This window comes from Anomaloglossus baeobatrachus, chromosome 3, assembly GCF_048569485.1.
Source record: "Anomaloglossus baeobatrachus isolate aAnoBae1 chromosome 3, aAnoBae1.hap1, whole genome shotgun sequence".
NCBI classification, from domain to species: Eukaryota; Metazoa; Chordata; class Amphibia; order Anura; family Aromobatidae; genus Anomaloglossus; species Anomaloglossus baeobatrachus.
This window is the reverse complement of record NC_134355.1, coordinates 579,819,380-579,835,615: the sequence shown is the minus strand read 5'-3', so window position 1 is coordinate 579,835,615 and position 16,236 is coordinate 579,819,380.

Genomic DNA, 16,236 nt, shown 5'->3' with positions numbered 1-16,236 from the left:
AACAATTTTATGGTGAGTACACAAAAATCCGTTTTTGTGTACTAGATGACGCGTTTCGGTCAAAGTGCAGACCTTTTTCAAACAATGTACATTTTTCACTCTGCGCAGCGCCAGCAAAACGTTCATCTGAAATAAAGCAGTGACTGCTGCAGCCCCTGAACGGTCTGCTGTCATTAAGGGGGGTACGTACGTGCCTGAGGGGCTGCTTGCGGCCCGTGGGCCGCATGTTTGAGACGTCTCCCTTAGACTTTTGTCAAACATACACACTATAGAGAAAGGAGACAAAACAATATGTGCTTAAGTGAGTATAATGCTCAAGATTCTAATGCGCAAATTAAAGTCAGTCTATGTCCCCAGCAATTCAGAACACAGACCCCCAGGAGGTACAACACACAACAATGGACCGGCCGAAACATTATAGTTTTGACACATCTTGGTTTTTGGATTTCCAGAATAAAAAAGAACTTTCGCTTTATGCAACTGAGTGCCGGATTATTTTTTTTCCTCACATAATATTAGCAGATAACTCCAATTAGAAATGTAGTATAGTTCTAAAAAGCTACGCTGCTTACCTCATATGTAGGGCAGTTTAGCTTAGGTATCCAAGGTTACGGACACACATAAGGACAGTTAGTTGCTCGAAAGCATGGATATCTAACCTCATGCTATGACTGCACATGGAGCAAGTGATACAGCTTATCAGAAAAACTATACTACATTTCTAATTGGAGGTATTTGCTAATATTCATCTTAAACCTACTACATATTGGGATTGGATCTTGAAGGTGGGAATATCCTTTTAAGTATGTTTGGGGCCATTGTACTGCTGTAAGACCCATGACCTAGGATTCAAATCCAGCTTTCTCACACTGGGCATTACATTGCAACCCAAAATCCTTTGGTAATCTTTAGATTTCATGATGCCATGCACACAGTCAAGGCACCAGTGCTAGAGGCATCAAAACAACCTCAAACATCTTTGAGCCTCCACCATATTTGACTGTAGGTACTGTGATCTTTTTCTTTTGTAGGCATCATGTCATTTTCGGTAAACAGTAGAGTGATGTGCTTTAACAATAAGGTCTACCTTAGTCTCACCTGTCCACAAGACACTTTCTCAGAAGGGTTTTGGTTTACATAGATTTTGGTAAGCTACAGTTTAGCTTTTTTATGTCTGTCAGCAGTGGGGTCTACCCTGGTCTCCTGTTGTAGTTTTTAATTTAATTCAAATGTTGATGGATAGTTTGTGCTGACACTTATGAACCCTTAGCCTAAAGGACAGCTTGAATGATCTCTAGAGATTGATATTTTTCAACAATTTTGGTTCTTAAGGCCTGTCAGTTTTCTTCCCCTACTTATGTTCGCCATGCTTAGTGTCAGGCATACAATGCAAATTATCAACTTCTCCCCTTTTTATCTTTTTTTTCAGGTGGGATTTTCATATTGCCCACACATGTTAGTTGCCACAAGTGAGTTTGAACGAGCATCACATGCTTGAAACAAAATTGTTTACCCACTATATTGTCTAGCCCATTTTTGGGGGTTTTCTGTGAAATTATGCCCAATTTTCCTTTTTCCTCTTTTTTTTTTTTTTTTTGTTCCAATACACAGAAAGGAAATAAAAGTGTATAACAAAACGTGCAATTGAAATAATAGGTGAAAAATGCATATATACGTAAATACATATAATGTAAATGTGTGGTATGAACAATAATATAATTCATGTATTGAAAATATAATCAAAATAGATACATTTCAAAAAATCTCCCATGGAAAAAAAGACCTTTATGTAAAAAGGGAAAAATATCCTGAATATGAACATATCCCCTTTTAGTGAATAACATGTAAAGGCCCATAGATTAGTTGGATCAAGGAAAGCTGTACATGTAGATAAGTATTGTATAAGTGACATGTGTATAATTGTATAGATAGTGAAACCGTGTATTATTAAAGATAGATCTGTAAAGTAAGTCACCTACAGAAAGTAAAAAAAGCAGAGCACTGCCTTACCCGGCGCGCGTTTTGCATCGAAATGCTTCATCCTGGAGTTGTCAGTCTCTATACAGTGTCTATTTAAATGGATGGGGTCCAGTTAATGGCGCCCAATTACTGTATATCGCTTCCGGATAGTGTATGACCGAAGTGGAAGTACTAGCTGGTCAGGTGACAATCCTGGTCACGCAATCTGACAATGAACATGTGACGCAATACGCATCACACAACACTGGTCACATGACAAACCCCACAGAACATTTGGAGACAGGAGAGGGCGCATATAGCGAAGGATGTAGCTAAAGTAACAACAAGTAACCACGGGGGCACACAATACCTGGACAGAGCGCACATGTCACTATTACCTTACACATGTTGCTACATATAAGCTCCTTTTCTTTCTGAATAAATTTATCTTGGTCTTTGATAGACCAAGATAAATTTATTCAGAAAGAAAAGAAGCATATATGTAGCAAAGTGTGCAGGGCAATAAGAATAAATATTAACCATAAGTACATGAATTTATAAATATAAGTAAAATACAGTTAGGTCCAGAAATATTTGGACAGTGACACAATTTTCGCGAGTTGGGCTCTGCATGCCACCACATTGGATTTGAAATGAAACCTCTACAACAGAATTCAAGTGCAGATTGTAACGTTTAATTTGAAGGTTTGAACAAAAATATCTGATAGAAATTGTAGGAATTGTACACATTTCTTTACAAACACTCCACATTTTAGGAGGTCAAAAGTAATTGGACAAATAAACCAAACCCAAAAAAAAAAAATTATTTTCAATATTTTGTTGCGAATCCTTTTGGAGGCAATCACTGCCTTAAGTCTGGAACCCATGGACATCACCAAACGCTGGGTTTCCTCCTTCTTAATGCTTTGCCAGGCCTTTACAGCCGCAGCCTTCAGGTCTTGCTTGTTTGTGGGTCTTTCCGTCTTAAGTCTGGATTTGAGCAAGTGAAATGCATGCTCAATTGGGTTAAGATCTGGTGATTGACTTGGCCATTGCAGAATGTTCCACTTTTTTGCACTCATGAACTCCTGGGTAGCTTTGGCTGTATGCTTGGGGTCATTGTCCATCTGTAATATGAAGCGCTGTCCGATCAACTTTGCGGCATTTGGCTGAATCTGGGCTGAAAGTATATCCCGGTACACTTCAGAATTCATCCGGCTACTCTTGTCTGCTGTTATGTCATCAATAAACACAAGTGACCCAGTGCCATTGAAAGCCATGCATGCCCATGTCATCACATTGCCTCCACCATGTTTTACTGAGGATGTGGTGTGCCTTGGATCATGTGCCGTTCCCTTTCTTCTCCAAACTTTTTTCTTCCCATCATTCTGGTACAGGTTGATCTTGGTCTCATCTGTCCATAGAATACTTTTCCAGAACTGAGCTGGCTTCATGAGGTGTTTTTCAGCAAATTTAACTCTGGCCTGTCTATTTTTGGAATTGATGAATGGTTTGCATCTAGATGTGAACCCTTTGTATTTACTTTCATGGAGTCTTCTCTTTACTGTTGACTTAGAGACAGATACACCTACTTCACTGAGAGTGTTCTGGACTTCAGTTGATGTTGTGAATGGGTTCTTCTTCACCAAAGAAAGTATGCGGCGATCATCCACCACTGTCGTCATCCGTGGACGCCCAGGCCTTTTTGAGTTCCCAAGCTCACCAGTCAATTCCTTTTTTCTCAGAATGTACCCGACTATTGATTTTGCTACTCCAAGCATGTCTGCTATCTCTCTGATGGATTTTTTCTTTTTTTTCAGCCTCAGGATGTTCTGCTTCACCTCAATTGAGAGTTCCTTAGACCGCATGTTGTCTGGTCACAGCAACAGCTTCCAAATGCAAAACCAAACACCTGTAATCAACCCCAGACCTTTTAACTACTTCATTGATTACAGGTTAACGAGGGAGACACCTTCAGAGTTAATTGCAGCCCTTAGAGTCCCTTGTCCAATTACTTTTGGTCCCTTGAAAAAGAGGAGGCTATGCATTACAGAGCTATGATTCCTAAACCCTTTCTCCGATTTGGATGTGAAAACTCTCATATTGCAGCTGGGAGTGTGCACTTTCAGTCCATATTATATATATAATTGTATTTCTGAACATGTTTTTGTAAACAGATAAAATAACAAAACTTGTGTCACTGTCCAAATATTTCTGGACCTAACTGTGTGTATATATATATATATATATATATATGTAAGGGGTGCACGGACCCCTGGTGATGAAGAAGCTGTTTTCCCCCCTGAAGATGCCCCATGGTGTGGTGGCAAGTGATGCTGATGTGATATTATTTGTGGTTGTAGTAGTAACCGGTGCCCCCACTAGGTGTCAGGGTGGAGCAGTGGTCCCTCTGGGAACAGTGACAGGAGAAGGAGGGGCAGGACAGCCTAGGGGGAGGGATAGAGGACTCTGTAGCAGAGTGAGAGTAGTAGTTGAAGCAGTGTGTTGAGACAGAGAGAAGCAACGGGGCAGAGTGTGGGAGCGATACATGGCAGATAGCCAAAGAGAGAGAAAGTGCTTTGACCAAGAGAAACAGAAGTACTCGGGTAAGACCCGTACAAGCATAGACAGAGAAGCAGAAGTGTATGGGCAAAGCCCGTAGTAGCGGAGTACGAGTATAGGTGAAGAGACAGAAGTAGACGGGTAACGCCCGCAGAAGAGAAACAAGTAGTCCCCCGGCAAGAACTGTAATTTGGAACTGAAGTGTTTGTGTGCCGAAACTGTACAGCAAGATAGAAGCTATGTTCAATAAAATGCCTTTTGGTTCACCAGCTGACTGTCTGCGGCGTTTTACTGAGACTGAAGAAGTGCCCCTGCCATCCACACTCTGCCCCACAAACGAAACCCCTGCCTTAATAGTGACGGCTGGGTCGGAGGTCAGCCTGATGCACAAAGTGGCCATGACTGCACCCCCCGAGGCACCACCTGCCCCCGTTACAAAGTGGCGCTGCGAGCAGGGTGAAGCCTGTCTGCAAGGAACCCCGACCCAAAAATGTGAGGATGACCAAGTGGTGCCTAAGGTGTTGGACCGGTCACAAGATGGCGGTAAGATGGCCGCCGTCCTCATAGACTCGGTGGAGGCGCGGAAAGTTGGCGCCAAACACAAAACACTGAGCTGGCCGGGGAAGAAGAAGAAGTGCGGAGTGTGCCGCCCAAAGAGGGGAGGTACTTGCCCCAAGATGCTGCGGAGGACTAGAGACGTGGGCGGCGTTGCAGGAAAGAAGAGGCGTCGCCTACGCTGGGTCGACTTGGTGGGTGAGGCCAGGGGTGGAGTGCGTGCAAGAACGGGAAAAGAAGGACCGTCTCCACCTCCCCTGGCGCCATTACAGTTGGAGCAACAGGAGACACGGATTCAGCTGCCTACGCTAAGTAAGATGGAAGCAAAGACAGGCAAACAAGCCGAAGCGTGCGTGCTGGTGACCGCAGGTCGGGGGAGAGGACGTCCGAAGGGAAGTTTGGTGGAAGAGGTACCTACCATCAAGTTACCGGCCGTGACCGGAGTACCGGAGAGGCCCGCGAAGGTCACGTGGGTTACCTCGTGGGATGCCGTTGCCGGGGAGACGACAACAGAAGTCTGGGCCACCTACACGTCCCAACTGACGCTGGGAAGCGGGGCACTGGGAACATCCCTACAGAGTCCGGAGGCGTCCGCGTCGGTCAAGGTAGGACCTCCGCCCCCCTCAGGAGTCCAGGCCTCGTGCTGGCAAGACATCCCAGAGCCTGAGGAAGATGAGTGGGGGTTTATCTGGGAACCAGTGAAACCGGCGCCCCTAACCCGGAGACAGTCCCCACCGCCCGAAGTAGATCCGGTGCAGGAAAGACTCCTGGCCGAGACAGTGGCGAGGGAAATGATGGCCGGGTCCCGCAGTGAAGAGTTTGACCGGCAGTGTAGTATCGGCACAGTGGTCAAGTTTAACCACGCCGAGGGATACGGGTTTATAGAAGATGATGAAACCGGAGAACATTTCTTTTACAATCGCGTCAATTTGGACACTGAGGGATTACCACAGCGCCTCCATACCTTGTATCCGGGCGAGTAGGTCAAATTCAGGAGAAGTAGGTTGCCGAGGCCTATTCGCAGTGGGAGTGACCCGTATGCCCACTGTCCAGGAGGCCGCACAGTGGCAGCAAGAAATAGAGTGGGAGGATTGCCAATACAGGAGGCGCACTCAGCAGAGACCGGTGACCGCTGGAGCTTGTCGGCCAAAGAGCACGCCGGCGACACCGCCAGAAGCGGCTGCTGGGCCGGTAGCTGGGTCGGCAGAAGGGGATCAGGCGAAGGAAGCACCGGCGATCTTGGCGATTCGCCAGAGCATGGTGTCGCATCCGGTGGTTGTTGTCGGCAGCCCACAGCCGTCCCGTCCAGCTACCCCATCACCCCCGCCGGGGGCTGAGGGGCCAAAACCGGAGGCAGGAGAATCAGAGTCGCAGCCAAGTTATGAGCCGTTCCAAAGGCTGCGCCGCTTACCTGGCCAATCCCTCTCCGATTTATGTGAGGGCCCAGCGGGCTGAATGGTTGCGCGCCTACTACCCCGCGTGATATCACAGTACCCAGAGGTGAAGGTCCTGGATGTTCTTGAAAACCGGTACTGTTGAAAGCCGGTGAATGTTTTCAGTTGCAGTAATGCTCAAAGTACTGAACCCGGGAGGAGCTTAATGCCGGACTGTGCAGGGACTCCTTCCGTGACTGTTAAGAAGGAAGCTTGTTGTTTGTTGTTTTCTGCCCACGTAAGACCGGGAGCGCTGGGGAATAGCCTCCGGGCAGAAGGTCAGCTAAGACCAGTAGCACCTGCGGAGGGCCTCCGGGCAAAGATACTACTAAGACCGGGAGCTCCCTTGGAGGGACTCCGGGCACTGAACTCGGGTGCCTTTCGATGTGTTTTGAAGGTTGTGTTCTATAGCTTGGTTTTAAAGTTTTATGTGATAAAGGGAGAAAAATTGCTTTGCAACCGTGTGTATGTGTTTTTGTCAGATGCTGTCTTGCAGGTACGAACCTTGCCGGGAGGCTGAGGTTAAAGAGGGGAGGAATGTAAGGGGTGGATGGACCCCTGGTGATGAAGAAGCTGTTTTCCCCCCTGAAGATGCCCCACGGTGTGGTGGCAAGTGATGCTGATGTGATATTATTTGTGGTTGTAGTAGTAACCGGTGCCCCCACTAGGTGTCAGGGTGGAGCAGTGGTCCCTCTGGGAGCAGTGACAGGAGAAGGAGGGGCAGGACAGCCTAGGGGGAGGGATAGAGGACTCTGTAGCAGAGTGAGTTGCAGCAGTGTGTTGAGACAGAGAGAAGCAACGGGGCAGAGTGTGGGAGCGATACGTGGCAGATAGCCAAAGAGAGAAAGTGCCTTGACCAAGAGAAACAGAAGTACTCGGGTAAGACCCGTACAAGCATAGACAGAGAAGCTGAAGTGTATGGGCAAAGCCCGTAGTAGCGGAGTACGAGTATAGGTGAAGAGACAGAAGTAGACGGGTAACGCCCGCAGAAGAGAAACAGAAGTAGTCCCCCGGCAAGAACTGTAATTTGGAACTGAAGTGTTTGTGTGCCGAAACTGTACAGCAAGATAGAAGCTATGTTCAATAAAATGCCTTTTGGTTCACCAGCTGATTATCTGCGGTGTTTTACTGAGACTGAAGAAGTGCCCCTGCCATCCACACTCTGCCCCACAAACGAAACCCCTGCCTTAATAGTGACGGCTGGGCCGGGGGTCAGCCTGATGCACAAAGTGGCCATGACTGCACCCCCCGAGGCACCCCCTGACCCCGTTACATATATATATATATATATATATATATATATATATAATCTCAAATTAGAGAATTCATATAGAGAGACTGTAAAGAAACGTAGAGGAAAAAAAATAAGTAAGTAGCACATATCAAAACACATATAGAAGAAATACGAGTAGATGAAAAATGAATACAAAACGGATAAAACCAGCACAGAAAAAAAATATACTATTTAGAACATGATAGGAACATACCTTCCTTAAATAGGAAGGAATGGCACAAAGCTGTTATGTTGATTTTTCCCATTTGGTGTGACTGTCCAATTTATGAATCCATGTGAATGCTCGTTGTGCTAGTAGACCTTTCCAGTTACCACCATGCAATTCAATGAAGATTTGATCAATACCTTTGAATAAAAGTGAGGTGTTGTCACAATCATGTTTCAACTTAAAATGACGGGGAATCGATTTAAGAGTAGTAATGCCACTTGTCTGGCATTGTCAATATCCATAATATGTTCTCGTATTCTTTGCCGGAGTTCCCAGGAGGTCATTCCAACGTAGAGAAGTCCTCAAGGGCAGCTGGCATGATAGATTATAGCTCTGGTGGTACAATTTATAGTATGAGTGATATAATCTTGCGACCACCTGAGTCTGTAAACTGTTGACTCTTTGTGACATTAGGACATGCCACACATTTGTTACAGGGGGAGCACCTGCATTTGGGTCCTTTATTGCTAAAGATATGGCCCGGATCTTTATCTCCGTGATAACTGTGGATCAAATGGTCACAGAGATTTTTTTACTTCTTAAGTCACTGATGGCTAAGGCTCAATGTGTTTAGATAAATGCCTGTCTAAAGAAAGGACAGGCCAATGTTTCTGCAGAATACTAACTAATTTATTACTACGTGCTGAAAAATCAAAGACACATCATACTTGGAATTAATAGCGCTATATAAATGAATAAAATTATTATTATTATTATTATTATTATTATACTTTAGAGAGAAATCCTTGTTTAGGTTTCTTATGTTAAAATAATTCTGACTTTGCTTTGAATTGCTCTGGAATATGCTTGACAAATAGTTTTCTTGCTAGAGCCCCTGTCCTTACATCATATGTACATATGTACCTTCCTCAAAAAATGCCTTCTTGCTAAAACTTAAAGGCTTGGTCTAAAATATCTCCCTCACAGCCCCAAAAACAAATTTAGCATATGAGGGTGCACAAGATGCACCCATAGCTGTGCCCTGGAGTTGTAAAGAGGTAAAGAGTCTCTTTGAACTTGAAAAAATTGTGTGAGCACAAACTTGAGCGCCTTCAAGAGGAAGCCTCACATTGTCAAATAAAATCCAGTAGTGGTTAGAAAGAATACCACAGCCATAATCCCATCAGAGTAGCGAATAGACATATAAAGGGATTCGATGTTTTACGTCACTAACCACAAATACTCCTCAAATTGAATAACATCCATTGCCTCCCTTTTCGGATAGTTTTATAGTACTAGCAATAGTACCCAGCATTGTCCGGGATAGTAACTCTCTCCCTCTACCCCAGTCTCTGTCTCTCTGTCTGTCTCCTTCCCTGTCTGTCTCTGTATCTTTGTCTCTCTATCTGTCTGTCTTTGTCTCTATATGTTTGTCTCTCTGTCTCTTTCCCTTTTTGTCTCTGTGTCTCTCTGAGTGTCTATTTGTCTGTATGTGTCTGTTTGTCTCTATCTCTATCTTTCTCTCTGCCTCTGTCTGTCTCTCTGTCTTTCTTTCCTTGTCTGTCTCTTTCCCTGTCTGTCTTTCTTGGTCTCGGTCTCTGTCTCTTTCCCTGTCTCTGCCTCTTTCCCTGTCTCTGCCTCTTTCACCGTCTGTCTGTCCCTGTCTGCCTCTTTCCCTGTCTGTCCCTGTCTGTCTCTTTCCCCGTCTGTCCCTGTCTGTCTCTTTCCCCATCTGTCTGTCCCTGTCTGTCTCTTTCCCCGTCTGTCTGTCCCTGTCTGTCTCTTTCCCCGTCTGTCTGTCCCTATCTGTCTCTTTCCCCGTCTGTCTGTCCCTGTCTGTCCCTTTCCCCGTCTGTCTGTCCCTGTCTGTCTCTTTTCCCATCTGTCTGTCCGTCCCTGTCTGTCTCCTTCCCTGTCTGCCTCTGTCTGTCTGTTTCTGTCTCTGTCTCTCCACAGAAATCATATTAACTCACACATAAGCTGCCTTGTACTAAGAATTATTATTTATTATTTAGCAATAGTACCCAGCATTGTCTGGGATAGTAACTCTCTCCCTCTACCCCAGTCTCTGTCTGTCTGTCTCCTTCCCTGTCTGTCTCTGTATCTTTGTCTCTCTATCTGTCTGTCTGTGTCTTTGTCTCCATATGTTTGTCTCTCTGTCTCTTTCCCTTTCTGTCTCTGTGTCTCTCTGAGTGTCTATTTGTCTGTCTGTGTCTGTTTGTCTCTATCTCTATCTTTCTCTCTGCCTCTGTCTGTCTGTCTCTCTGTCTTTCTTTCCTTGTCTGTCTCTTTCCCTGTCTGTCTTTCTTGGTCTCGGTCTCTGTCTCTTTCCGTCTGTCTCTTTCCCTGTCTCTGCCTCTTTCCCTGTCTCTGCCTCTTTCACCGTCTGTCTGTCCCTGTCTGCCTCTTTCCCCGTCTGTCCCTGTCTGTCTCTTTCCCCATCTGTCTGTCCCTGTCTGTCTCTTTCCCCGTCGGTCTATCCCTGTCTGTCTCTTTCCCCGTCTGTCTGTCCCTGTCTGTCTCTTTCCCCGTCTGTCTGTCCCTGTCTGTCTCTTTCCCCGTCTGTCTGTCCCTGTCTGTCTCTTTCCCCGTCTGTCTGTCCCTGTCTGTCTCTTTCCCCGTCTGTCTGTCCCTGTCTGTCTTTTTCCCCGTCTGTCTGTCCCTGTCTTTCTCTTTCCCCGTCTGTCTGTCCCTGTCTGTCTCTTTCCCCGTCTGTCTGTCCCTGTCTGTCTCTTTCCCCGTCTGTCTGTCCCTGTCTGTCTCTTTCCCCGTCTGTCTGTCCCTGTCTGTCTCTTTCCCCGTCTGTCCGTCCCTGTCTGTCTCCTTCCCTGTCTGCCTCTGTCTGTCTGTTTCTGTTTCTGTCTCTGTCTCTCCACAGAAATCATATTAACTCACACATAAGCTGCCTTGTACTAAGAATTATTATTTATTATTATAGCGCTATTTATTCCATGGCACTTTTACAATTGAAAAGGGTATACATAAAAACAAGTACAACAATCATTAACAATACAAATACAGACTGGTACAGGAGCAGACCCTGCCCGCGAGGGCTCACATGTCCTTTGTTGCCTATAGCAACCAATCACAGCTCCTATTAATGACCTGTAGCTCCCAGCTCCATTCACTTTAATGGAAGAATGTTTTTGGAGAGCAACTGTAAAGCACACGGTTAAATTTTCCAGTCAAAACATAGCCTATGACATTCTCTGAGTCACATGAGGAGTCTGAACAAAATTTCATGATTGTAAATGCGACGGTGCGGATTCCTTTAGCGGAGACACACACACACACTCACACACCCACACCCAGCTTTATATATTAGATCTTTATTATGTGTCAGTTCCTTAAAAGCTACTTTCCCCCCTCGATTAAGGTTGTCATATTTGATGGTTTCTGGTATCAATTGAATTTCACGTGAAACCAACCGAACAGATAAATCAATTTCCAGAAAAAAAAAGGAAATTCAGGGAATGTTTTTCGATATGAGTAAGCAAATTATTTTGGTACTTAACTTTTTTCATGCTTTCAGGTCCATCAGTCAATTCTTCTAAAATTTGTAGTGTCTCCCTTTCTGTAATAAAGAGCCTCGTCTGTATCTTTGTTGGCATATATTCTCTTGTACAGTATATCAACTTAACAAATAGCTGTAAATCCTTTCTAGACAAAAAAATTGGTTAAAGCAGGAGGATGGAGAGAAACTTATGCCTCGGCTAAGTACCGAGATTTGTTCAGGGGATAATATAATCGTGGAAAGATTAATTACCTTAGACGATGTGCTGCCGTGTGAGTCACTTGATGTCAACTATGCGTTGTTTCATCTTTTTCCACCAGAATATTGATAGTGTTCATCCACTTGTCTTCCCAATATCAAATCGTATTTATTGGTACTTGTGGAGAGTATAGATTGAAGTATCAGTGACTGATGAAGCCACAGATTCCAAATTGGGTGCGCTTTGTGATAACCTTGTCTATGGCTCCACCTATACACTTTATTCTGTTGTTTATGCTGTAGATCTCTTTGGAATGTTTTCATTTTAACAGACGAGATGTGGTTTTCCCATTCAGTAGAACAATTCTTGATACCCTTGTGAAAAAAGCTAAGCTCTTCCGCAGGGCATTCTTTCTCCATTTTTTTCTGTATCTTCTCTATTTCTAGTTCAAGTGACTTCAGTGTTTCATTATTTAAATCAATGAGTAATTCCATAAAGGTTCGGGAGCAGGTGTTACAAGCTAATTCCCATTTAGTCCTAAGATCATCATTGCTCGCTGAAAAAGATGGAAACACTTGGACTCGTCCTTGAGGTATTAAATCTTTGAGTAAATAATTCTAGAAGGATGTCCCGTTCCTCCATATCCTTGTATGTCTATTTAAGCTAATTTTTAGACGTACGTTTAAGTGCTGTTTTATTGAGCTGTATTCTATACCGGTGGGGTCTCATTCATAAAAACATTTTTGGCACGCCCCCTCCAGTATGTATCTCTGCACCTGTCCTCCTTTATAAAGAGGGTGTAGTCAACGGTAGGAATACAGAGAAAGCACAAATACACCAATATCTACACTCCACATAAAGGGGCTAAATTCATCAATAAACTGAACAGCCGAAAGAGCAAAAATGCAAGCCCAAATAGTAAAAATAGTAAATTTCATTTTAATTACGTAAAATACAAACAATATGGAAGAGACCCCCCCCAAAAAAAGTTATCTAAAAAAACAAAAAAGAAAAATAGGGGGACACCTGACGTGATAAATAGGGAAAAATACATATATACATATAATATAAATGTGGTATGAACAATAATTCATGTATCTAATATATAAAGCTGAATGTGTGTGTGTGTGTGTGTGTGTGTGTGTGTGTGTGTCCGGGATTGGCATCTGCACCATCGCAGCTACAGCCACAAAATTTTGCATACTCACACTTCTGGACCCCGAGAGCGTCATAGGCTATGTTTTGAGGGGAAATTTTACCAAAAAACCTGCCTCCATTAAAGCGAATGGAGCTGGGAGCCACAGTGCAGCCTGAACTTCAGAAGAATGCGCAGCCACGCCCTTATATGGAATGTTGGCGTGTCACAATGCAGCCAGGGTAAGAGACAGACACAGACAGGGAAAGAGGCAGACACAGACAGGCTAAGAAAGAGACATAGACAGGGTAAGAGACAGACACAGACAAAGAGACAGACTGACAGGGAAAGAGACAGGCAGGGTAAGAGAGGGAAAGAGAGAGACAGGTTAAGAGACAGACACAGACAAAGAGACAGAGACAGACAGGGAAACAGACAGGAAAAGAGAGCGAAAGAGACAGACAGTGAAAGAGACAGACAAAGACAGGTAAAGAGACAGACAAAGAGACAGACACAGGGAAAGTGACAGAGGGAAAGAGACAGACAGGGAAAGAGAGGGAAAGAGACAGATAGGGAAAGAGACAGACAGGGAAAGTGAGAGATAGACAGGGAAAGAGTCAGAGACAGACAGGGAAAGAGACAGACAAAGAGATAGAGAGAGACAGAGAGATATATACAGAGGGGGAGACAGACAGAGAATGGGAGAGAAACAGAGAGACAGTTACTATCCCGGGCAGCGCCGGGTGCTATGTTGGGAGGCGAAATTTTAACCCAGCGCGTTTCAATTTACCAATCAATTTTGCCCCTATCTACATAATGGGGAAAAAGTGAAACGAAAAGTGTTGGGGGCAAATTGACAGCTGCCAGATGTGAACAAGGGGGACTTAAAGAATGAGAGCGATGGCGCCAAAGAGTATATACCGTACAGTTGCTAAGGTGGGGATACTCACCACACTCGGGGATATGAACACACACACAAAATGCGCCACACACTACCACGTACTTGAACACATATACCACCCTCAGCACACATCTCACTGCACATACACCAACCTCGCCACATAATCGCCCTAAACACACACAAGTCTGGTATTATCCTTCAAAAATAAAAATCTGATTAATAAGCAGCCAAACTACAAGAACAACAAATGTACCACATAGGAAATACGGCAGCTGTCAGTCACATGACCTGTCTATATGTGTATGTGTGAGCTAATATATACTGTCAAGGGGGAGGGCTTTCTGTTGCCTGGAGATTTATCAGGCTGCCAATAGCAACCAATCACAGCTTAGCTTCTATTTTGCTACAGTTAATTAATCTGAGCTCTGATTGGTTAATATAGGCAACAATTTAATAATTACATTTCTATCTATTTGTTTTGTGTTTTTTGTGTGCAGAATACATTTTTGTTAATACATTCTATTTTGTTAACAGCAGTTCTTAACCCGGGTAGTACAGCTAGTATATATATATATTATTATTATTTTATTATTATTTATTATTATAGCGCCATTTATTCCATGGCGCTTTACAAGTGAAAGAGGGTATACGTACAACAATCATTAACAGTACAAGACAGACTGGTATAGGAGGAGAGAGGACCCTGCCCGCGAGGGCTCACAGTCTACAGGGAATGGGTGATGGTACAATAGGTGAGGACAGAGCTGTATACTGTATATATAATATATAAAGCTCAGTGTGTGTGTGTGTGTGTCCGCTAAAGGAATCCGCACCGTCGCAGTTACAATTATGAAATATTGCACTGACGCCCCATGTGACCCAGGGAACGTCATACACTATGTTTTGACGGGAAAAATTAACCCTGCGCTTTACAGTTACTTTCAAAAATCTTGCCTTTATTAATCTGAATGGAGCTGGGAGATACGGGCTATTAATAGCAACTGTCAGTGGTTGCTATAGGAAGAAAATAAACTGTTAGTATAAGAAGCTTATGTGTGAGTGAGAGACAGAAAAAGACAGACAGACAGAGACACAGACAGAGAAAGACAGGGAAAGAGACAGAGAGATAGAGACAGCCCGGCAAAGAGACAGACGGGGAAAGAGACAGACGGGGAAAGAGACAGACGGGGAAAGAGACCGACCTGGAAGGAGACCGACCTGGAAGGAGACCGACGGGGAACGAGAGAAACGGGGAATGAGACAGACAGAGACAGACAGACAGAGAATGAGAGAGACACAGAGATTGAGACACAGAGAGAGAGAGACAGACAGAGAGACTGATACAGAGACAGAGAGAAACTGATACAGACAGAGACAGACACACAGAGACAGACACACAGAGACAGACAGACAGAGACAGATAGAAACTCTAACAGAGATAGTTACTATCCCGGGCAACGCCCGGGTACTACAGCTAGTTAAAAATATAATCAAAATAGATACATTTAAAAAAAATCTCCCCAGGAAAAAAATAAATAAAAGAACTTTATGAAAAAAAAAGGAAAAATATTCTAAATATGAACACACTCCCTTTTAGTGAATAACATATAAAGGCCTATTAAGGTAGATATAGTTAGATCAAGGAGAGCTATACATGTAGCTAAGTATTGTCTAAGTAATAAGTGCATAATTGTATAGATAGTCATACCATATATTATTAAGGACAGATTGTAAAGTAAGACACCTATAGAAAGTAAAAGAGCAGAGTCCTGCCTTACCCAACGTGCGTTTCGCACCGAAATTCTTCGTCCTGGAGCTGCAGTCAGTCTCTTTACACGGTCTATTTAAATGGAGAGAAGTCCAGTTTAACATGCCCAAGTATTGTATATCACTTTCGGGTGGTGTATGACCCGAAGTGGAAATACTGGAAATTCACATGACAATCCTGGTCACACAATCGGAAAATGAATATGTGACCGCCCATGTGACGCAGTACGTGTGACACAACGCCGGTCACATGACAGACCCCAAAGAACATTTGGAGACAGGAGTGAGCGCATATAGCAAAGGATGTAGCTAAAGTAACAGCCCATAACCATGGGGGGCACACAATACCCAGACACAGCGCGGATGTCAGTATTCAACCTCCCATTATATCAAAGACCAAGATAAAATTATTCAGGACGAAAAGGAGCATATATGTAGCAAAGTGTGCAGGGCAATAAGAATAAATAAATATTAACCATAAGTACATGAATGAATAAATATAAGTAAATTAAAAATATATAAAGCTGTGTGTGTGTGTGTGTGTGTGTGTGTGTGTATTTATATATGTCTGCTAAAGGAATCCGCACCGTCGCATTTACAATCACAAAATTTTGCACAGACGCCTCATTTGACTCAGGGAACATCATAGACTATGTTTTGAGGGGAAAATTTAACCCCGCACTGCACTTTACAGTTATTCCCCAAATAAACTGCTTACCTTAAGGTCAATGGAGATGGGAGCTACAGGTCATTAATAGGAGCTCTGACT